We start from the raw sequence: 24,493 nt of genomic DNA, 5'->3' as shown, positions 1-24,493 counted from the left end.
CTGTATATTTCTGTGATTTTCTGGAATTGTGTGTGTGTACATCATTGTGTGTAGCTATAAAGCTATTTAGTGTAGCAGGTGGATGTTGCATATGTCCAGATGAAAGGATTGTGCAGGTAAATGTCACAGGATACATATCTGAGAAAGACCTTTTATTCAGATTATATAAAGTGTTTTAAAACTCAATAATAATAAGGCCAACAAAAATAGGTAAAACATTTGAACAGACAGCTTACAAACAAGAAGATATATGAACCAGTGATATGCTGGTGAAATATGAACAACAGTAAATAGCAGGGGATTGAAAATTGGGATCAAAATGAGAAACTACACATCTGATAATGGTGAATATAAAAAAGACTAAATATATGAAGCAACTAATGCCTCTACATAGCCTAGGGTGTGTGAATTGGTGCAGCTGCACTGGAAAGCAATTTGCCTTCCTCTTAGAAATTAAAACAGCCTCTCTCCACATGCCCAGACTTCACACTTCTATATATTTAAGAGATGTGATAAAGAATAGTGAAAGCTGTTTCCAAAGTCTGTATCATTTGGCAGACAGTTAAAAATTTGTGATGTCCATTCTGCCTTAAAAATCAGTTACAAATACCTCTGCCTGTAGGATTTAGAACTTAGGAACTGGAACCTGATCTATTCAACTTTGAATTCCCCACAGCATCCTTCGGAGTGTCTGCACATAGAAGGCCATGAAATGTTTGTTGAATGAAGAATTAGAAGGTGTGAGAATGTTTTTATCTTGCTTCCATGATAAGAGGGCAGAAACCTGTTATTTTGTAATATCCTCTGCTAAAGGTTTATACTTTGTTGACTGAGAAGTCATATCTAGCTGATTGAAAAATGACAGAATTCCTCAACTTCTCTTCATCCCTGTCCTTCACCATGTCACTCAACAGTGCCTTCCACTGCACTCCACCTCTGTGACCTGATTTTGTGTATTTCTTTTATACTTCTACCACTGTCATGCAGATGTGCTTAGGCTATGATGCTGGAGGATGAGAAACATGGAACAGACTGAGTCTCTTTAGTCAACCCTGACAGGTGAACGAGCACACACTAGAACAGACATATGCAGAAGAGCCAAACCTAAAATACAGACCTTCAGATGCCTGAAAAAAATCAACAGTATGGTTGTAATACAGTGAATTTTGCAGTAATTTGTATACCTGCACTATTGTGGCCATTGATAACTGGAAAGTAATATGTAATCTCAGTGCCAGATTGCAAATATCCCTTGAAGGGGAAACCATAATAGCAGAAATAATTTTACTTAAGAAAATTGTCTGTCTCTTTGGGCATTTTAATCTTCCCTTACATGTTGGATCAATAACTGTTCTGTTTCATTTTTCTGTTAGAGAAGTGAGTTTACAAAACAATTATGCATAAAATACAGGAATCCCATACTACCACCCATCACCAACACATTGCATGTGTGGAACATTTGTAACTATTAATGATAGCACTTTTTTATTTTTCTTTAAATTCAGTTTTATTGAGATATAGTCACATACCATTCAATCATCCATGGTGTAAAATTAGCTGTTTACAATACCATCACATATTTGTACATTCATCACCACAATCTATTTTTTTTTAATTTTATTTTGAAATAAATTCAAAGTTATAGGAACAGTTGCAAAAACAATACAAACCCCATACACAGAACTCCAGCATACCCTGAATCCCCTCCCCTGATACCCTAATCCACCAACTTTAAGATGCTGTCACAACCACTATTTCTTTCCCTCCCTCCCTCCCTATCATCCATCATCTATTGCTCTGTCATCTGAACATATGAGAGCTAGCTGCACACATCCTTGAACAAACACTATAATTTACATATACAATTCCCATGAACAAGTACATTCTTTTATGCAATCCCATTAAATGCAACTAAAGTACAAGAGATTAAAGATTGATACAAAGCTTACATTCTATATTTCTTTATCTTTTTTCCTTATGTCTCTTTGAGCCTCCTGTCCTGCATTCTCAGATCCCATACAGGGTCATCCTTGGCATTCAGTTGGCATCTATTTAGACTGTCTTTTTTTTTTTTCTGAATTGTGGAAACATATATACAGCCTAAATCTTCCCATTACACCCCCTCTCTAGCATTCCATTAGTGGGATTAATCACATTTAGAATGTTGTAATGTTATCTCCTACCCACCATCCATTACTAGAAATTTCCCTTCACCTCAAACAGCAACCCTACACTCCTTTCTTAACTCCCCATTGCCCCTTCCCCCATTTCTCTTAACCCATACTCTACTTTTCATCTCTATGGTCATATTCTCTGATAATTTCTTTGTGTTTAATGTGGGGCTTAAAATTATCCTCTTAAATCCATAAAAATCTTGTTTTTCTTTGAAACCACCTTCACTTCAATAGGACACATAAACTATGTTCCTATACTCCTCCATTCCCCCACCTTTATATAGTTCTTGTCAAAAATTACATATTTTACATTTAGTTCAAAACCACTGATTTGTCGTCAGAGTTTGTGTATTTTATATCATGTAGGAAGTAAATAGTGGAGTTACAATTCAAAAATTATTGACTTCTATTTGTATTCCATTGTGGTCAGAGAATGTGCTTTGAATATATTCAATTTTTTTTTAATTTATTGAGGCTTGTTTTATGTCCCAGCATATGGTCCATTCTGGAGAAAGATCCATGATCACTAGAGAAAAATGTCCTGGTGAGTTGGGATGTAATGTTCTATACATGTCTGTTAAAATTCTCTTTATCTCTCTCTCTTTTCTTTGTTTCTCTGTCAGTAGGGCTCCATTTAGTATCTGAAGTAGGGCAGGTCTTTTGTCGGCAAACTCTCTTAGCATTTGTTTGTCTGTGAAAAATGTAAGCTCTCCCTCAAATATGATGGAGAGTTTTGCTGGATAAAGTATTCTTGGTTGGAAACTTTTCTCTCCCCAAATTTTAAATATGTCATGCCACTGCCTTCTCACCTCCATGGTGGCTGCTGAGTAGTCACAGCTTAGTCTTATGTTGTTTCCTTTGTGTGTGGTGAATTGCTTTTCTCTTGCTGCTTTCAGAACTTGCTCCTTCTCTTCAGTATTTGACAGTCTGATAAGAATATGTCTCAGAGTGAGTTTATTTGGATTTATTCTATTTGGAGTTTGCTGGTCATTTATGCTTTGTGTATTTATATTGTGTAGAAGGTTGGGGAAGTTTTCTCCAACAATTTCTTTGAATACTGTTTCTAGACCTTTACCCATTCTCTTCCCCTTCTGGGACACCAATGAGTCTTAAATTTGGATGTTTTATTTTATCTATCATATCCCTGAGATCCATTTTGATTTTTTTGATTTTTTTCTCCATTCTTTCTTTTGTTCTTTCATTTTCTGTTCTGTGGACTTCCAGGACACTGAGTCATTGTTCAACTTCCTCTAATCTTGTATTATGGGTATCCAGAGTCTTTTTAATTTGACCAACAATTTCTTTTATTTCCATAAGATCTATTTTTTATTTACTCTTGCAATTTCTTCTTTATGCTCTTCTAGGGTCTTCTTTATGTCCCTTAAATCCTGTGCCATGGTCTTCTTCATGTCCTTTATATCCTTTGCCATGTTTTCATTCCTTGGTTGTACTTCTTTGATCAATTGTGCCAAGTACTGTGTCTCTTCTGATATTTTGATTTGGGTGTTTGGAATTGGGTTCTCCATATCATATGGTTTTATCATATGCATTAAGATTTTCTGTTGTTTTTGGCCTCTTGGCATTTGCTTTGCTTGATAGGGTTCTTTCACATTGTAAAAAAAAATACCAATCTAATTTTTCTGAAATAAAAGTTGATGGTGTACTTTCTCTAACTAACCAGTGGATGGTGTCTGTGAGTCACCTATACCCCTCAAGTCAGTTCTCCTCAACTTTCTCTTTGTGGTGTGTGGGGAAATTATTCTTGTGGGGTTCAGTTGGTGAACTCAGTTTGGGTGTGTTGTTGGAGCTGTCTGCCCTGAATGTGGGGCATGTGTCTGTGTGATTATGGAGGCAGGGCAGCTTTAATATTCAAACAGATTCAAGGCTGTTGCAAGAGTCTAAGCCTTCATTTCAGTTTTGCCACAGATTTTCTCTATCACTGACCCACAAACCACCAGCATTGACATAGTATCCCTGGGTTTTCCAAGTGGGCCCCCTTCTCAGCTGTGATCTTCCAGAACCTCTGTTGAGGGAAGGCTCTGCTATGTCACAAGTGCACACCATCCCTCAAGAGAAGCCCTAGGCTTTGGGCCATGCAGGGGTGCTCTCAGCCTGATGCAAAGATGGCTGAATGGGGTATCTCATCTCCCCCTTTTCACACAGTTCCTCCTTCCCATCTCTGGGACAACTGGTGCAGCTCTGGGCTGTGGGTATGGCCATGGACAGGTGTGTCTCCAGCCCACCAGGGAGCCAGCTACAAGCAATGGGGTTTCTTTCTCCTTTTGGCTCTCCTCTCTGCTCTCCTGGCCCTGAGGGAATCTGCAGCATTCTATCCTCCATGCCAGACACCAAAAGGTTGACTCAGCCCACTCCTGCCATGCTTCACTGCATGGTTCACACCATCACAACTGCAGATGCTCCTGGGTTTTTCCTTTTTTTTTTTTAAAGAACCAGTCCATCTCCAAATGCCAACCCCCAGCTTCCCCACACTGCAGCATGGCTGTCGGTCTTTCAGCTAACTTACTCACTCATTTCAGAATGCAGACTCCTGGTTTCACCAAGTGCATGGCCCCTGTGGTTCTAGCAGACCTTGTCCAGCTGGTGCATTGCTGAAACTGGGATTCTGGGTCACCTTCTGGTTTTTATCTAGTGTTTTTCATGGAGGTGTTTTTTTGCCCTGTCTCACCTAGCTGCCATTCTTAGGTACTCCTGATAGCACTTTTTAAGAAAATAAATTGTAAAATTGTAAAAACACCAAAATCCAACTCCAAAGTATATATGTTTAAGAATAGGTATATCTGCAGTGACATAACACATTGGAGTAGGTCTCACTGGGAGGAGTAAAGTGGATATGGTGATTAGGGAAAATGGGAAAAATTAGGGTGATTAGGAGAAGAAAATGGGAAAGATAATCATTGTTTGACATCATCTGAATAATATTAATTTTATTATTTATAAAAAAGAGGAAATTACAGTAGAAATAACAAAGTATTTTAAAGAAAATAATAATAAAAGTATTATTCTTTAAAATTTCCTAGGTTTCACTACTGAAAAATTTCAAAAACAAGAAAAAATTAAGATTATATATAATATATATGTACTATTCTCATATACCCAAATTATTTTAATAAAAATTTTACTATAATTATTTCAAAGACAGAATGTAGAGATATAACATGTTGAGCACATAATGTAAGTTTAGCAATTCAAAGTATTCTGACAAACACATCAAATCTTTCTAAAAACAATTAAACATTGCCAATAACACTGAGAATCATTTTATGCATCCATAGACTGATATCCAAACTTTCTTTCCTACATCAAGATCTCTAGTATCTTGGCACAGGCTTATATTCTTCTAGTCCACCATACATGAATATGTCCATAATTATGCACTGTGTTTTCAAAATGTATATGTTTTTATTATATTGTGGCTATCTTTTAAAAACCTGCTTCCATGTCTCAATATTATATCTTTTTTATTGACATGCTGATAAAGAATCTTGTTCTTTATTATAAATGTGTTAAAATGTATCACTGTATTAATATTAATTAATTAATCTTTATTCAATTCCCAGTTAATTGACATTAAATTAAATAACTATTTCTACTTAAACACTGGTGTAATGAATATCCATATTCTTATCTCTCTGTAAGTCCTTGTGAGAATTTTTCTAGGAAAGATATTTTGAATAGAAGTTGCTGAATTTTATGGTGTGTGTATATTCACCTTTACTAAATCCTGCCAAATTATTTGCCAAAGTGGTTGAGCAAAAAGTTAATGCCCCCTCTCCTGCAATAAAGATTGAGTAAAGTTTGTCTTCATAAAGTTAAATTTTACTAAGATGAAAAACCATAACTTGGACATAACTGTATATAACTATCTTGTTTAAGAATTTGTTGTATGTACTTGTAATAAAAATAACAATAATTGAGTTTAACCAGATCATGGCAAAATAATAAAAAATAGTAATATTAATGATAAACATCCATTATAAACATACTTAACTTACACATCTATTATATGACAGGGATCCTCTCCATTCTAACAAATGATTGGTAAAATATGAGTCTGAATTCTTTTCCTTTCAAATTTAGTATCATATTTCTAGTCTGACAAAACTTCAATGTAATTGGATGGACTACTAAATATGAGGATGGCACTTCTGTTGAGAGGAACAATTTAGTTATGTGCAATGATTACAAATGAAAAATTTACCCATAACTTTCCTAGGAGCTCCCACAACTTTTTGTTCCTCAGATTGTAGATGATGGGGATGAGCATGGGGTCACTATGGTGCCAAACACAGCTACAATCTGTTCTTGTTCAGGTGTGTGAGATGAATTGGGTGTCATGTAGATGAAGATGGACACAGCAAAGTAGAGACTCACCACAGACAGGTGGGAGGAACAGGTGGCCAGGGCTTTATTCCTTCCCTTATGGGAGTTCATTCTGAGAACAGTAAGGAAGATGAGGGTGTAGGAGACAAGAATGAGAAGAAGGGGGGCTAGGAGAAACACAATACTTGTCACAAATTTCACCATCTCATATGTTGATGTATCCTCACAAAACAGTCTCATGATGGCAGGCATCTCACAGAAGTAATGGCTAAACTCCCTGAAGCCACAGACAGAGCATTGCATTGCATAGATGGTATGTCTAAGAGCAATAAGGGCTCCCCCAATCCAAGATGCAGCAGCCATCTGGAGACAGACACTGGGGTTCATGAGGGCCATGTACCTCAGGGAGTTTCAGATAGCTGCATAGTGGTCATAGGCCAGGAGGGTTAGTAAGATGCACTCAGCAATTCCAACTGTAAGAAAGAAAAACAACTTGAGATGTGCATGCCAAATAGGAAATGATCTTTTTCCCTATGAAAATATTTGTTACCATATTGGGGACTGTGCTTGAAATGTAAGCCAGGTCAATGAGGGAGAACTGACTGAGGAGGAAGTACAAGGGTGTGTGGAGGTGAGAATCCAGACAGATGGGGAGAATCAGGAGAGAATTTCCAGTGAAGGCAATGGTGTAGATGAGGTGGACCATAAGGATGAGGAGGTGGGGATGCCTGAACCTGGAGAAAAGCCCCAGGATGACGAATTCAGTTGAGGTATGATTTTTTGGGTCCATGTTTTCATGAAAATGCTCTATGTGAACTGAAAGTCTACAGAGATAAAATGGCATTAGAGGGAATAATTGTATCTTTTGTGCAATATCTTCACCCCTTGAATTTTTATCACCAGAAATTTAATATAAATATTAGTTCAAAATGAGAATTTGAAAAATGTCCTATTGAACCAAATTGTAACACTTTGATTTACAATTGTTCTGATTTGGTCAAAGTATATTGAATCCTTTAAAGATGGCAATACATGACCTTATCCTACTCACCTGGATTTGTTTACAAATTTACAGTTTGTTTTTACTTCTGGTTATTGGTGGACTTAATGTTGATGTTACAGCTCTATGGAAAATACCAAAGTATTCTCTCTTGGCATAGGAATTTTGAGAATCTTTTGAGGCACTCCCTGGTTAGACACAGAGGCTTTCAAGAGTCAGGCAATTGTGGGAAGATTGTTTATTTTCATTAAACTGGAATCCATAATTCACATAGTATTCCCCTTTTCTCTATTGTTTTCTCTTCTTCTACTCTAGGTTAACTTATCTTGAATAAAATTAATAATTTCTTGGCACATCATATCTCTTTTATATCAAAGACTTGAATTATCCTTTGTGTCCTACAGAGTAAAAACAAAATTTCATTTGGTGATTTTGAATTCTGCAACTCACCTCCAAACATTTAGATGTAAGCTAAGGGAAATATGCCATGTTCTATGCCAGTTGTGAGATTTTTATCTCCATAAATGCTCAATCATCAAACCCACAGAGTTGATTGGTTTTATATAAACTGATATTCCCTCCTTCACTATTTAGGAATAATTTTTTTTGCTTACTTATAATAAAATAAATACCTTTACTTATCTAACTGAAACTCCTAATATTATTCCAAAACTTGCATCCTTATACATTCCTTCATTTGAGGGATTAAAAAGTAAATGCAAAATAAATTCCAACCATCAATGAAAAGGCATGAGATTTCTCATTGTGACTGGTATCAGTGTTGTGGACTGAAGGTATTAAGTTTTCCATTAGTTATCCTGTGATTCTTTGGGTGAACTCTTCTGCTTTCTGAAGGCCACCAAATTTTGATGCTTCTCAGTTTCCCTCCTGTTGGTATTCATATGCTTCTCCTTAAAATTATTTTTATTTTTCCTTGAGTGAAATAGTTCTAAATTACCATGTTTTGTTTCTTTCTTCTCACTATTCCTCTAAATGTCCTTAAGTTCCTTTTCTGAAAAATGGTGGCCATGAAGAGGTGCACAGCCTTACTTTACAGAATCCATTATTTGGGTGTTGGCAGTAAACTCACTAATTGTGCTGCTGGAGAGCATGATAACATCCCATCAATGAAGGTATTATGGAATAGCTTTACCAATATTTTACAACTCTGCCATTTCATATTTATGCATAGCTCCTGGAGTTAGTGTTTATCAATCACCTCCTCAATATGTTAGTAGAATTCATTCTATAGCATTCTTACTTACTGGGAGTAGCAGGTTTCATACTCATGTATCACAAACTTGCTATTCATCGATTTCTGTTTCACCCTGTGGTTTGAGACTTGAAAAATGATCAGAATTAACTTTCAGCATGTAAATCTATTTTAATTGTAATAGGAATGGATAAAGTAGTGGGATCTTGCATGCCTGGTTCCTATTGTCTGCTAAATCTCCAACCACTGCAGCTATGCTCTTTGTGTTTCATGCTTTTTTGAATTTAATTGGTTAATTCTTATTTTGAAAAAACTGATCTATATCATCTCAAGAACCATGAAAATGGATTAACTACATTTCTCTTCCAAGTCTTGAAATAGTGTGTGGGGGTGCAGTACCATCTTTTGGAAAGACAAAGTCTCCTTTTAACTTCTGCTGAGGTGGTCTCCTTGGAACTGTAAGGGTTGTCTCAAGGGAGTCTGTCCCCAGACATTAATTAACCATAGGCCCTGCATCATGCAGTGCTCTTGGAGGCCTTTATGAAGAATAATCTCTGTCTGGTATTCTATGCTCTTTGCAAAATTATAATAAATAGTTTTATTTTGACTAGGTCTCTAAGGGAAATGTTTTTTATAAAATACTCCCAGTTGGGAATATTAAGGCCTCAATTACTCTCACTTCAGCTCATTCATTAGGTGGATGCTCAATGCTGGGAGAAGCAGGCAGGTTGAGAAGAATAGAGTCCACCACCCCCACCCAGAAATGTGCACATAAACCAGGCCATCACTAAGAGAAGCAGGTCACTGTCCTGACCTCCAGCTCTGAAGCAGGCATGCAGACAATTTTTCAGAGGTTGAGGCAGACCATAAAATCAGAAAGCTCTGAAGATGTTTCCAATTGAAGTTACTTTATTTTCAGCATAATATTGGGAAGTTCAAGTCTAATAAGTATCTTGAAAACATTGGAGATTTTGATGCTAAGAATTTGAGAGGAGTCTGTTGTTCTATGAGACCAACAGCTAAATCATAAGACATAATGTATACTAGAGTGAACCAGAGAAAGAAACAGCTAAGAAAAGCCCTCCTAGCATTAGCACAAACTTCAAAAATCAGTCTCAAAAACTATCCATTAGTATAGTATTAGGATAGAATTCATGTAGAATTTAATTGTGTCAGACTGTAGATGTGCTAAGACATGGTCAAAAACAATAAAGCAATCAGCTAGCAATTAGTGCAACCTAAAAGCTGGGAGTGATACCAACAGAAGCAGAAAGCTTAAGAGAGAGACCAAAGAAAGACAGTCAAAGAAAACCCTGCTAAAACAACTGTCATCCCAGAGTGATCCTCTCCAACATTACTGATTTTCTGTTTTTTTAATAGTATCCATTCTAGAAGGTGTTGGAATGATATCTCATTGTGTTTTCAATTTAAATATGCTTAAATTCCTACAGATTCATTTAACCAACCCGTTAGTGTACCTTCTCTTTGTCTCTCCCACCACCAACCAGAACCTTCACATGCACAGGTAATTTTTTCAAGAATATGTGCATTTTAGATGGGTTATGTTTCTCTCTGTCCCCAATGGCTGTGTCAACTCTCTCACAACACAGCCATCTCAGAGTCTGGGTGTACAACTCAGATCTTGTATATATGTCAAACTAATATTTCTCTGCAACATGACTTTGGACTGCTACTAGCACCTCTGCTACCCTCCATACATGGTGGATTGACCCACACAGGATTCCAAATTGGCAGCACATTTGGGCTGCCCTTCTCTCAGTCTAGATTGTTCCATCAATTCTGCTGTGACATCCCCTATCTTCAGAGTCTCTCCTTCTCTGACACTTTCAACAATGAACTCTTGGTGCCTGTCTATACCATGTATCTTCACTGTCATATATGTTCTACTCTGTACTAGTTTCCATCCACAGGAGAGTGAGTGAAGGCCTTTTCCACCTGTGACCCTCTCCTTCCTATGATGTCTGGCTTTCTCTGCTCTGGCAGCTGTGTTTATCTAAGGCTTCTGTTAACCACTGAAGTGATTCATTACATGATTCTTTCTGTATCTATACCATAGTTATTCCACTCCTGAAACCTATCATCATTAGTCTTAAAACAATTAAAGAAAGTTGTGAGGAAAATAGATTTAAGAAAGACTTATTTAGAAAAATTATAGATACATTTCATGATTATACAATGTAAGTGAGTGAGATTCAAACACATATTAAGTAGGCTCCTTGTTATAGTAACATATTAGGCTATCTACTCTCAAATCACTCAGTTGACACCTGATTCAACAAGCTTAGAAAATTACATTTTCTCTTTCACATTAGTCCTTTCCTTTATCTTCTTTAAAAGGAGAAAACATTTTAAACAACTGCATATTATAATGAATGGATATAATGCAAGATAGCTGTTAAGAATCATTTTAGATTTGATATGTTTATGACTCATCAAATATTTAGAAATCCTAACACCTAAAATGGCACCTATACAGATGAAATATGGAGATAAATTACTGGACATATTATCTGCTTTTATCCAATCAAAGATTAAATAAATATATAAAGAATTTGGTACCTATAAAGCAATTTAATTATTTTGAAATTTAAAATAGAACATTACTAGATTATATTATATATTATATTATATTGTATTATATTATATATATTTCATATATTACTTAATATATTATATCATATGTCATATAACATATATTATATTATATTATGTTATAATATAATAGAGGAGAAGAGAGAGGGGGAGAGAGAATTAAACTACCATTGACTTTACTTGGAAAGTTAGAAAAAAATGTTTTAGCATGGAATAAGGATGTGGTTGTTTCAACCTATTTGCATCAAAGGGAATTTCCTGCTGTTAGTTGAGAAAGAGATTTCCATATAGCACCAGTGACTGAGATTGTCAGTGTCCTATCATCTCCATGCTGAATGGCTCATTTTCAGGGGATACGTTGTTGCTATCAACTGATCTATTTTCTTATTTTTTTCTGCTCTAATACATTACAACACATTTTCTTTAGTAAATTGTCATTTCTGACAATTATGAAAAGACCAGCCTTACTTATTTGGCCTACATATTAACTTATATAAACTTAAAGTTTTTTCAGTTTGTTTTGCTCCATTACTTAAAACTCTACCTATATTGGTAGGTTAAAAACTCATGTAAATGTTTTCTAAACTCACGCAAGTATATTCTCCCTAAATTTTTGTTTTCAAAACTGATGTATAATTTCTCCTCAATAATTCATAACAACATTGAAAAATGCTCATGATCAAGTTATCTATGTAATTCTGGTTTAAAAAAATGAGAAAAATCAAATTCATATAAAGACATAAAGAGCCCTGCAAACACCAATTTCAGTAAGTAAATTTTTTTTCTTCATTGCATTAACTGTTAAAAAATGAAGAAAAGATAAATTACTTCACTACTTAGGAAGAAACACAAAAATAACCTAAAAATATGGGAGCAATGACTTAGTAGATTTCTGATAATTTACCAGGTAGAGAAAACATACCAGTTAAGAAATTTACTGAGTTGATGGGAAAATTCAGGTATGTTTGAATATTAAAAGTGAGTAGTTGGGATGGTTATGCCAGCTAACTACACTCTGCATAAATGAAATGAGTCTATTGGTACATTCACAATGGGTTAAAACACCTTTTGGTTTTGATCAGAAAAATCTTTGGGTTATATTTTGTAAGTGTCTGGGGTACTGGAGTCACTCAAAGTTCATGTTTTTTATCTGCTTTAGCAGTTTATAAATTGTTATCATGAAATATTAATGTTAGTTTTTAATATCTTCTAAACAACAGCTACAGTATATGGATTTTCTTCTTTCCAAATCTCCTCTTGCCTTCTCCTTTTATGAATTTGATGGAATGACCACACAGAACCTAGGCAAATTATCAGGTTTTCAGGGGAACTCCAATGTCTTTGTTTCATGTAGCATTCTCAAGGGACTCCATTGTGTTTTACTGAAGTGTTTTAATCTCTGTTTGTTATAAAACAGTTGTATGCTAGATTAAATAATGATTGTTGTTGGCTGACAGAATTTAAGTATGTGTGACCTATTCACCTCACAACCACAAAATTAAGACCATGAAACATTAAAAAAGTGTCCCTTATTCAGCCTCCTTTTGGTCTTTAATAATGGGGGAATTATTGACCCACTGATTTTTCTCTCTGTGGTCTTTGAACACTTACATATGAACCTCAGCTAACAGGGCATATCATACAGACTGCATACGCCACATTATATGATCAGGAAACAACTTAGAGCAATTCTATTGACCTGCCACTTTTCATCAATCATAAAACATTTTTTTTGAAGTTAATATAAAGAGACTTGAATAACTCAGATTTATGGTTGTCATTGTAAGGGAAGTTCAAAATGTGGCTTTTTTATCCAGTGATGACTCCTTTCCCAACCCACTCTCCCCACCATTCAGGAAAAAAGAAGCCATGGATATCAGCATCTCCTCACATCCTGGAAGATTTGCACTTCACACATCATTTGAGAAACCACCAATGTGCATGTGTTAGAACTTCAACATAACATACAAACCATTTTTATATTGGGAAACTTCCTCTATTCTAGTCCCATAATGTGGGGCATTATTATAATGTAAATTGTTTAAGCTACTCCTCAGGTATCAAGCACCTTCCTATGAAATGTTTCTAAATTTGAAAATGAGGTGGATGGTGCTGACAGCTCTGGCTATGGGGGCACTACTGAATCTCCTGTGGCTGATGCCTCAGCTTCTCCCTCCACTTTTCCCTCAACAGACTTTTCCTGGGTCCTGGGGCAGCCTATGGGGTCAACCTCCAGCTCTCCTGGCCAGGAGGAGTCATCAGGTGCTGTGACTGAAGCAGCTTGGAGGTAGCAGTGGTGCTGGTGGGAGCTGAGCATTCTGGTGGCAGCTGTTGGGGATCTGGTTTGCCTGGGGTGCTGTCAGATGTATGGGGACTCCAGAGCAGAGTCCATGTGGGTGCCAGCTCTCAGACACCCCTCTGAGAGTGGGGCAGCAGAGTTGGAAGACTCACCCCTCAGCCGGGGGCTGCTTCCCATCTCAGTGTCTGCTGGCCAGGAGATGATTGCTGTGAGCAAAACAGACACTGAAAATTTGGGCTTCTGCACAACTTCTCTGTAGAGGCAATTTCATTTATTTCCTTTTATAAAATGCTAAGAGCAGCTTTTCATGACTCTATGATTTTATTTTGGCTGTTACAAAAGATGAACCCAAATGTACTAAAACATGGAAGTCACTTTCCAAGCAGGAATCAATTCATATGTTCTCTGAAACTCCATCAGTTTGGAAAGGAGCATAAAAGCTATTTCAAAATCTTAAATAGAGTTGTGGTTTCTTACACCCAATAATGTCTTCTTTTATGTATTTTAACAAAGCCACATGCAGGTTTTAGAATAACTTTTTTTTACATGTTTGACACTGATGCAATGAGATGGTGGATAAAAAGGAATTTTTGATGCTTCAAGAGATAGGGAAAAATGCAAAGAGAGAAACTAAAGGAGATACAGAAAAGTATGTACTGCTGCATCTTCAACTTTATGGACACCATTATGTTACTAATAATAGTGTACTTAAAACAGGTGGAAAGGAACTTGTCTCCAGAAGCTATTGGGATACACTGAGATGTAACAAGTCAAGCACCCTTTTCACACCTCACATTGCTTGCTGATAACCTCACAAGTTTAGTAGCAGATCCTGCATTTCCGGTACATTTTTTTTTTTTTTTTTTTTGTAAAGAAAGGAAAAGATGAGCTCAATTTTGAAGATTTTTATAGACTAATGGATAACCTCTAAATAGAAGTTCTAGAAACATAGTTTCTTTATAAATCTAATGGGATGAATACTATCAATGAAGATTTTGCTCATATTCTTTTCACCATATACAAATGTGGAAAACACATTAGTGTTTTTGGAAAATATGTGTTATACTATATCTGAAGAAAAGGACATCACATTTGATGAATTCAGGTCATTTTTTTCCAGTTTTTGAATAACTTAGAAGGATTTGAAATAGCCTAGAATATGTATAATTTTGCAAGTCATTCTATCGGGCAAGATGAATTTAAGCATGCTGTCTATGTAGCTAGTGACCTCTAACTTTCACCTCATTTAGTAAAGAGTCTTCAAGATTTTTGATGTTAACAAAGTTGATCAAATAAGTTATGAGGAATTTATTGGAATTATAAAAGACCCCATAGAGGATTCTGGGGGTATAAAACATTTCAGAATTATCCCACTTTCAAATCCTGTTTGAAAAATCACATAAGTATTTCTAAAACAAAGCTTAAAGAATTAGTCTATGTAACAAACACCACCAGCAGATATTTCAGAGAGTTGTGGAATTAGGTCTGAGATCAGGACATGTAGAGATGAAGGAAAAAGTGTAATGCTATGAAAATCATATTTTTCTTGACTTGAATCCTCAAACTTAAGACAGATAAAGCACATTCTCACTAGCTACAAATGTCATATGTTAATCAATTTGAGCTTTTGTCTTGATTTAATTTAACTCTGCACTTTTTCATTCCCTTTGGAAATATACAGATACTTTCAATGGCTATATGAGAATGTATTCAATTTATTTTTATTTATTGGTTAGAATCACTTGATTTTAAAATAACATATGGCCCATAGAATGTAGATCACAGAAATGAACAGTGAACATATATTATTTTCTTTGGATTTGGACACTGAACTTACTTTCAGGAAATAAATATTGCTGGAAATTTCTCTTAGAGCCCTTAGAATTGTTAATAAATCTCTATTCATCAGGTTTTTATCCACATTGAAAAAATTTTGAAAAAATATAGAGTATGCTACTATGTAATATGATGGTTTATATTGTACATTTTTAATGTTTTTATATTAAGATTTATTCACATACCATACAATCATCCAAAGTGTATAATCCACTGACAACATTGCCATCATGAAGTTGTTCATTCATCACCCTGGTCTACTGTTTTAAACATTTTCCTTGTACCAGAAAAAAAGTGAAAGTAAGAATAAAAAGTTAGGAGTAAAAACAGGACACTCAAATTGCCCCCCCCCATTCATTGTCACCCCTTGTAAGTTCCATTGTTATATGATCATCTTCAAGATTCAAGACTACTGGGCTGTAGTTAGATAACTTCAGGTATTTACTACTAGCTATTCCTATTCATTAAAACTTAAAAAGAGTTATCTGTATTGTGCATAAAAGTGCCCATCACAGTGACCTCTTGGCTCCTTTTGGAATCTCTCCACTGAAACTTTATTTCATTTCATTTCATACCCCGCTATTGGTTGAGAAGATGTTCTCCATACTATGATGCTGGGTCTAGATTCTTCCCTGGGAGTCATATTCCATGTTGCCAGGGAGATTTACACCCCTGGGTATCAGATCCCACATAGTGTGGAGGGCAGTGATTTCACCTGCCAAGTTGGCTTAGCTAGAGAGAGAGGGCCACATCTGAGCAACAAAGAGGTATTCAGGGGGAGACTCTTAGGCACAATTATAAGTGGGCCTAGCCTCTCCATGGCAACAGGCTTTACATTGTAGTTTTAACTCTTAAAAGTACTTAATTTTCATATAATATTTTGAATCATGTAAAGTTTTTTTTATTTTTTTTGTTCATTTATCTAAGTCAACAGAATTTCTGATATTCTTTTGTGTATAAAACAAAGAAATTTTAAGTGCAGATTTTTTGAAAAAAATAGAAAATTACATACAGAAGGTAGAAATAGTGGTAGTTTTAACAGTAATCATTGTCATTGATTATAAGTAGTATATGTTAATAACTCTAGTAAAAGCAGTATCTTAAAGCCCTGTCATTTACTGCATATGGTTAATATATGTAGTGTCAACCAGAATGATAGAATACTAATGTAAAAGGGTTTAAAAGACTGATGTATATATTAGATATAAATTAATATGTTATTTCTTGCAAAAGAACCACATGTAAAAGTGATGCTAAGCAACCAGTTTTCAGGGCAATCATGAGTAATTTAAATATAAGTGTAATTTAAATTAATGTCTTAAGAAAGAAAAAACTTTCTATTGAAAAACAACAAAATTAGCATTTCACATGGAGGAAATAATTTCATAATACTTAACAGAAATCTGTTCAATTAACAGAAGTATAGTTTATATAAGGATACTATACAAAAAACAGTGAATTTAAACTAATAAAGTTATATTTTGTATGTGGGAGAAAATGTTAAAGTTATCTTCCCTTCTAAGATGTATTTAGTATTTAACTTACTCATACTCCAACTTTTACACTGATTTTGATATGAAAATAGGAAACCAAGTTTTTATGTTATTAAATGTGAAATTGATGGCTACGCATTTGCATATTAGTATGAGTAATGTTATTTCCAAGAAAATGTTATTAACATAGGCTATGTTTCTCATAGACTTTTAATATTCTTTAGCTGATACTTTTTGCACTGATATAGACATAAATGATTAATAAATTTAAGGATCCCATATAGAATAATAATTTAACATGACCAGTTTACAACATTGGTCAATTAAGCATCATGTAAGACTGACTAAATGAAAAGTGCCTATCCACTCATTTATTGTATCCCAGGTCAATTTTACCTGACACTGGACAATGAATATTCTCAATGTTAATTATTTGCTGTCTAGAATAATTTTAAAATGCAAATTACTTTAATCTTTGACTATAAGTTATATTATCATGTATATGTGGAAAAATTGCTATTTTAAACAGTCCTGTAAATATAGTTTAAAACTGAATTAGCTCATTAAAATCTCTACAATTCTGCCATTCCTCCAAAGAAGAACATTATACTACATATGCAAATTTATTCTTGATTCTTTATTTCTTAACCTAAGTAAATGGATGAATATCTCTTTATAGGGCTGCAACATAATATTAAAATGTGAATAAATAAAACACTCTGATCAGTTAAAATGTAAAAGAGTAGTAAATTACAGTGTTTCCCTTTGTATCATGATTCTTGAACTTTAAATGGGAAATAAAATTTCTCACTGTATTGTTTCCATCAGTTTAAAAAATAAATACTTTAGAAAGAGTAATGTAATAAATGCATATATGCTGTTACTCAGTGTTGTGCAAGGTGAATCATGAGAGAAGGGAAGAGACACAAACTAATATAATATAACTTTGCAGAAAAGATTTATTGAATTACAAGACTACAAACATTTGTTATTAATAAAACAATAGCTGAAGGCACAGTGGTCTGTCCAGCAGAAAAAGGGAAGGAAAGAAAAAACTCATCAAACCATTGTTACAAGCATTTATCATTAATGACATGAGAGTTGAAAGTAAAGTGGTCTGCTCAGCAGACAAAGTGGTCTGTCCAGCAGATAAAGAAAAGCAAAGGACAAACTCACCAAGCTGAGGAAAGCCCCCACATCTGATACTACTGGTTAGGGAAGTCCTGGTTCTTCAGCCTATCAGAGTCCCAGTCGGCACATGGTCCCAGGCAGAACATCCCCACCTGGGTGAGACCTCCAACTTTTCCTGGGAATTGGGCCAGAATTTTTAGGAATTTGGCCAGTAGTAGAAGTGCTTTGCTGCACATCCCAAGGAAGGGCTAATTCCTTGGAATGATGACTAAGACTCCCTTATCTTAGTTTCACTGGTGTGTCCCCAGAGAGGAGGCCTACCCCTTGGAGCAGAGATGGGTGATCTATTAACTATTATTGAAACTCCTAGTTAGGCTTCAGTGACTTATTTTCCTCAAAATTGTTTAATATCATTAGCCCATAGGAGGTAATACTAAAGGTAATGTTATTAATTGCGGTCAATCAGAGTCAGAAATTAATTTTTATAGAAGGAGAGAATGGCAATGCCATCTGGTAAACCTTGTTAGCAAAGTACCCTGTTAGACCTAGATGACCTTCCAACTATTCAGAAAAATGAGAAAAACTCTGCTTTCATATAAAGTTCCTATTATAACTATGAATTTACTGAATACTATGGAAGAGTAGCATCAGAAAAGTATGTGTCATGCATCAGAAAATTGAAATGTAAGTCATATTCCCAAAGTTACCATCAAATTCAATTTCATTTGACAAAAAGAACCAACAAGAAAACACTAGGATACAGAGAGAACGACTTCTAGAGTAAACTACTTAATAAAACCAGATGCCTAAAAAACAGCAAAAAATTACAAGTTTCACTAGGAAAAAAAGAAGATATGGCCCAGACAAAGGAACAAGCTAAAATTTCAAACAAGATACAGTAATTTAAACTGTTAATTAAAGATGTTCAAAAAACCTGCTAAATCAATTCAAAAATCAAATCAGTGAGTTGAGGGAAGACATCACCAAAGTGATGAAGTACATATAGAAGACACTGGGTGAACACAATGAAGAACTCAAAAGTTTCAGGAAACTCTTTGCAAAACTTATGGGAATGAAAGGCACAGTAGAAAGGTGAAAAAAACAATGGGAGGTGGGGCAAGATGGCAGAGTGGAGAGGTGTATGTTTTATTTACTTCTCCAGAGAAGTAGGTACAAATCCAGGAACTGCATGGACTGGACACCACAGAGGAATTTGACTTTGGGCATACTTCATACAACACTCATGAACATGTGAAACTGCTGAGATCAGTGAAATCTGTAAGTTTTTGTGGCCAGGGGATCCATGCCCCTCCCTGTCAGGCTCAGTCCCATGGGAGAAGGGGCCATCAGCACTAGGAATGAGGAGGGAGAACTGCAATTGTGACTCCTATCAGAAACCCAATCTACTGATCCAAACTCCAATCATAGATAGACTGAAACTAGACTCCAGAGAATCCAGGAGCAGCCAGCCCCATGGAGAGGAGATAGGTAGAGCAAAAACAGCAAGAAAAACCCAGAAATAAAAGTGGAGGCTTTTTGGAGTTCTGGTGAACATAGAAGGGAAGGGCAGAGCTCAGGCCCTGAGGCCGATATGTAAATCCAGAAGAAAAACTGATCTCTCTGCCCCCTGCATATTTCCTTAATGGCCCTAATTGCTTTGTTTCTTAGTGATTCAATAACCCATTAGATCTGCAAGGAGGGCCCTTTTTTACCTTTTTTTTTCTTTTTCTAAAACAATTACTCTAAGAAATCCAATACAGAAAGCCTCAAACACGTGCAATTTGGGCAGGTCAAGACAAGAGCAGAACTAAGAGAGCTCTGAGAGAAAAGGCAATAATCCAGTGGCTGAGAAAATTCATTAAGCACCACAACTTCCCAAGAAAAGGGGGGCATCCTCTCACAGCCATCATCCTGGTGGACAGGGAACACTCTTGCCCATCATTGTCCCCATAGCCCAGAGCTGCCCCAGACAACCCAGTGTGATGGAAGTGTTTCCAATAACATGCACACACCACAAAATTGGGTGTGGACACCAGCCCTCCCTGCACCCTCAGATGGCCATCCCAGAGTTGGGAAGGCAGAGCAGTGTGAATTAGCATGCTCCATTCAGCCATCCTTTCAGCAGACTGGGAGCCTCCCTACACAGCCCTGCAGCCCAGAATCACCCTGGGAGGATGGCACTCACCTATGACATAGCACAGTCATCCCTCAATGGAGGACCTCAGGGTGCACAGCCTAGAAGAGGGACACACTCACAAGTCTAGCAAGTCTCAGGGACCATATGCCAATACCAAGGACTTGTGGCAGAGACAAACTTTGGCAGGACTGAACTGAAGGATTAGAATACTGCAGCAGCTTTAAAACTCCAGGAACACAAAGGAGATTTGATTGTTAGAGCCACCCCCTGACCACCCAGACACATGCCCCATACACAGTGCAGGCAACACCAACTACACACACAAGCTTGGTACACCAATTGAACCCCACAAGACTTACTCCCCCACTCACCACAAAGACAAAGCAGGGGAGAACTGGCTTGAGGGGAATAGGTGACTCATGGATGCCACCTGTTAGTTAGTTAGAGAAAGCATACTCCATGAATCTGTAGATCTAACAAATTAGAGATAAGGATTTCATTCAGTCTACAAATCCTAAAAGAACCCTATCAAGTTAAGCAAATGCTGGGGCCAAAAACAATGGAAAATTTTAAAGCATATGCAAAAACCAGATGATATGGATAACCCAAGCCCAAGCACCCAAATCAAAAGATCAAAGGAGAAAAAGTAACTGGAGCAATTAATCAAAGAACTAAAGAAGAATGATGAGACCACGGCACAGGATATAAAGGACATCAAGAACACCCTAGAAGAGCATAAAGAAGACATTGCAAGAGTAAATTAAAAAAACGGATGATCTTATGGAAATTAAAGAAACTGTAGACCAAATAAAAAGATTCTGGATACTCATAGTACAAGACTAGAGGAAGTTGAACAATGAATCAATGACCTGGAAGATGACAGAATGGAAAATGAAATGACAAAAGAAAGGATGAGGAAAAAATTGAAAAAAATCAAAATGGACCTCAGGGATATGATAGATGATATAAAACATTCAAATATAAGACTCATTGGTGTTCTAGAAGGGGAAGAGAAGGGTAAACGTCTAGGAAGACTATTCAAAGAAATTGTTGGGGAAAACTTCTCAAATCTTCTAAACACCATAAATACACAAGTCATAAATGACCAGTGAACTACAGATAGAATAAATCCAAATAAACCCACTCTGAGATATATTCTGATCACACTGTCAAATATGGAAGAGAAGGAGCAAGTTCTGAAAGCAGCAAGAGAAAAGCAATTCACCACAAACAAAGGAAACAGCATAAGACTAAGTAGTGACTACACAGAAGCCACCATAGAGGTGAGAAGGCAGTGGCATGACATATTTAAAATTCTGAGTGAGAAAAATTTCCAACCAAGAATACTTTATCCAGCAAGGCTCTCCTTCAAATTTGAAGGACAGCTTAATTTTTTCACACACAAACAGATACTGAGAGAATTTGTTAATAAGAGACCTGCCCTACTGGAGATACTACAGGGAGCCCTACAGACAGAGAAACAAAGAAAGGAGAGAGACATGGAGAAAGTTAAGTACTAAAGAGATTCAGTATGGGTACATTAAAGGATATTAATAGAGAGAGGGAAAAAAATATATAAGAAAAACATAAGCCAAAGGATAAGATGGCTGATTCAAGAAATGCCTTCATGGTTATAACATTGAATGTAAATGGATTAAACTCCCTGATAAAAAGATAGAGATTCTCAGGATGTATAAAAAAAAATGAACCATCAATATGTTGCATACAAGAGACTCAGACACAGGGACACAAAGAAAGTGAAAGTGAAAGGATGGAAAAAAATATTTAATGCAAGCTACAGCCAAAAGAAAGCAGGTGTAGCAATATTAATTTCAGATAAAATAGACTTTAAATGTGAATATATTATGAGAGACAAAGAAGACCACTACATACTAATAAAAGGGGAAATTCAACAGAAAGAAATAACATTAATAAACACTTATGCACCCAACAAGGTGCCATAAAATACATGAGAGAAACACTGGTAAAATTAAAGGAAGGAATTGATGTTTCCACAATAATTGTGGGAAACTTCAACACATCACTCTCTCTTATAGGTAGATCAACAAGACAGAAGACCAATAAGGAAACTGAAAACCTAAACAATCTGATAAATGAATTGGATTTAACAGACATACATGGAACGTTACATCCCAAATCACCAGGATACACATTCTTCTCTTGTGCTCATGGGACTTTCTCCAGAATAGATCATATGCTAGGACATAAAACAAGGCCTAATAAATTTTAAAGGATTGTAATTATTCAAAGCACCTTCTCTGACCAAAACGGAATACAATTAGAAGTCAATAGCCATCAGAGACTTAGAAAATTCACAAACACCTGGAGGCTAAACAACATGATCGTAAACAATCAGTGGGTTAAAGAAGAAACAGCAAGAGTAATTGCTAAGTATACAGAGATGAATGAAAATCAGAACACAACCTACCAAAACCTATGGGATGCAGCCAAGTGGTACTGATGGGGAAATTTATAGCACTAAATGCATATATTAAAAAGGAAGAAAGAGCCAAAATCAAAGAACTAATGGATCAACTGAAGAAGCTAGAAAATGAACAGCAAACCAATCCTAAACCAAGTAGAAGAAAAGAAATAACAAGGATTAAAGCAGATATAAATGACATAGAGAACAAAAAAAAAAATAGAGAGGATAAATAACACCAAAAGTTGGTTCTTTGATAAGATCAATAAGATTGGCAAGCCCCTAGCTAGAATAACAAAATCAAAAGTGAGAAGAACCATATAAACAAAATAATGATTGAGAAAGCTGACATTACTGTGGATCCTGAAGAAACTAAAAAAATTATGAGGATACTATGAACAACTGTATGCCAACAAACTGGATAATGCAGAGGAAATGAACAATTTCCTGGAAACATCTGAACAACCTAGACTGACCAGAGAAGAAACAAAAGATCTCAACCAACCAATCACAAGCAAAGATATCCAATCCATCATCAGTACGCTTCCCACAAATAAACACCCTGCGCCAGATGGCTTCACAGGGGAATTCTACCAAAATTTCCAAAAAGAACTGACACCAATCTTACTTCAACTCTTTCAAAACACTGAAGAAAATGGAACACTACCTAACTCATTTTATGAATCTAACATCAATCTAATACCAAAACAAGGCAAAGATGCTACAAAATAGGGAAACTGCTGGTCAATCTCCTCAATGAATACAGATGCAAAAATCCTCAACAAAATACTTGCAAATCAAATCCAAAGACACAGTAAAAAAATCATACACCATGACCAAGTGGGGTTCATTCCAGGCATGCAAGGATGGTGCAATATAAGAAAATCAATGTATTACAACACATTAACAAATCAAAAGTGAATAATCAAATGATCATCTCAATAGATGTTGAAAAAGCATTTGACAAAATCCAACATCCTTTTTTGATAAAAACTCTTCAAATGGTAGGAATTGAAGGAAACTACCTCAATATGATAAAGAGCATATATGAAAAATCCACAGCCAGCATAGTACTCAATGGTGAGAGACTGAAAGCCTTCCATCTAATATCAAGAACAAGACAAGGATGCCCACTATCACCACTGTTATTCAACATTGTGCTGGAAGTGCTAGCCAGGGCAATCTGGCAAGACAAAGAAAGAAAAGGCCTCCAAATTGGAAAGAAAGAAGTAAAACTCATTGTTTGCAGATGATATGATCTTATATCTGGAAAACCCTGAGAATTCAATGATACAGCTACTAGAGCTAATAAACAAATTTAGCAAAGTATCGGAATACAAGATTAATGCACAGAAGTGAGTAATGTTTCTATATGCTAGAAATGAACAAACTGAAGAGACACTCAAGAAAAAGATACCATTTTCTACAGCAACTAAAAAAATCAAGTACCTAGGAATAAACTTAACCAAAGATGTAAAAGACCTATACAAAGAAAACTATATAACTCTACTAAAAGAAACAGAAGGGGACCTTAAAAATGGAAAAATATTCCATATTCATGGATAGGAAGGCTAAATGTCATTAAGATGCCAATTCTACCCAAACTCATCTACAGGTTCAATGCAATCCTAATCAAAATTACAACAACCTAATTTGCAGACTTGGTAAAGCTAGTAATCAAATTTATTTGGAAAGGGAAGATGCCTCAAATTGCTAAAGACACTCTAAAAAAGAAAAATGAAGTGGAAGGACTTATACTCCCTGACTTTGAAGCTTATTATAAGGCCACAGTTGTCAAAACAGCATGGTACTG

General features: G+C 35.8%; 2 pseudogenes; one reads left to right on the top strand and one right to left on the bottom strand.

Annotated features, from left to right (window-relative positions):
• Window positions 1–6,357: 6,357 nt before the first annotated feature.
• Window positions 6,358–7,305, bottom strand: LOC119525771 (annotated as a pseudogene).
• Window positions 7,306–13,468: 6,163 nt separating this feature from the next.
• On the top strand, window positions 13,469–15,123 carry LOC119525770 (annotated as a pseudogene).
• The last annotated feature ends 9,370 nt before the right edge of the window (window positions 15,124–24,493 follow it).

This window comes from Choloepus didactylus, assembly GCF_015220235.1.
Source record: "Choloepus didactylus isolate mChoDid1 chromosome 26 unlocalized genomic scaffold, mChoDid1.pri SUPER_26_unloc2, whole genome shotgun sequence".
Classification (NCBI taxonomy): Eukaryota; Metazoa; Chordata; class Mammalia; order Pilosa; family Megalonychidae; genus Choloepus; species Choloepus didactylus.
Note: the sequence above shows the minus strand (reverse complement) of the source record. Positions and strands in the feature narration are given on the sequence as shown.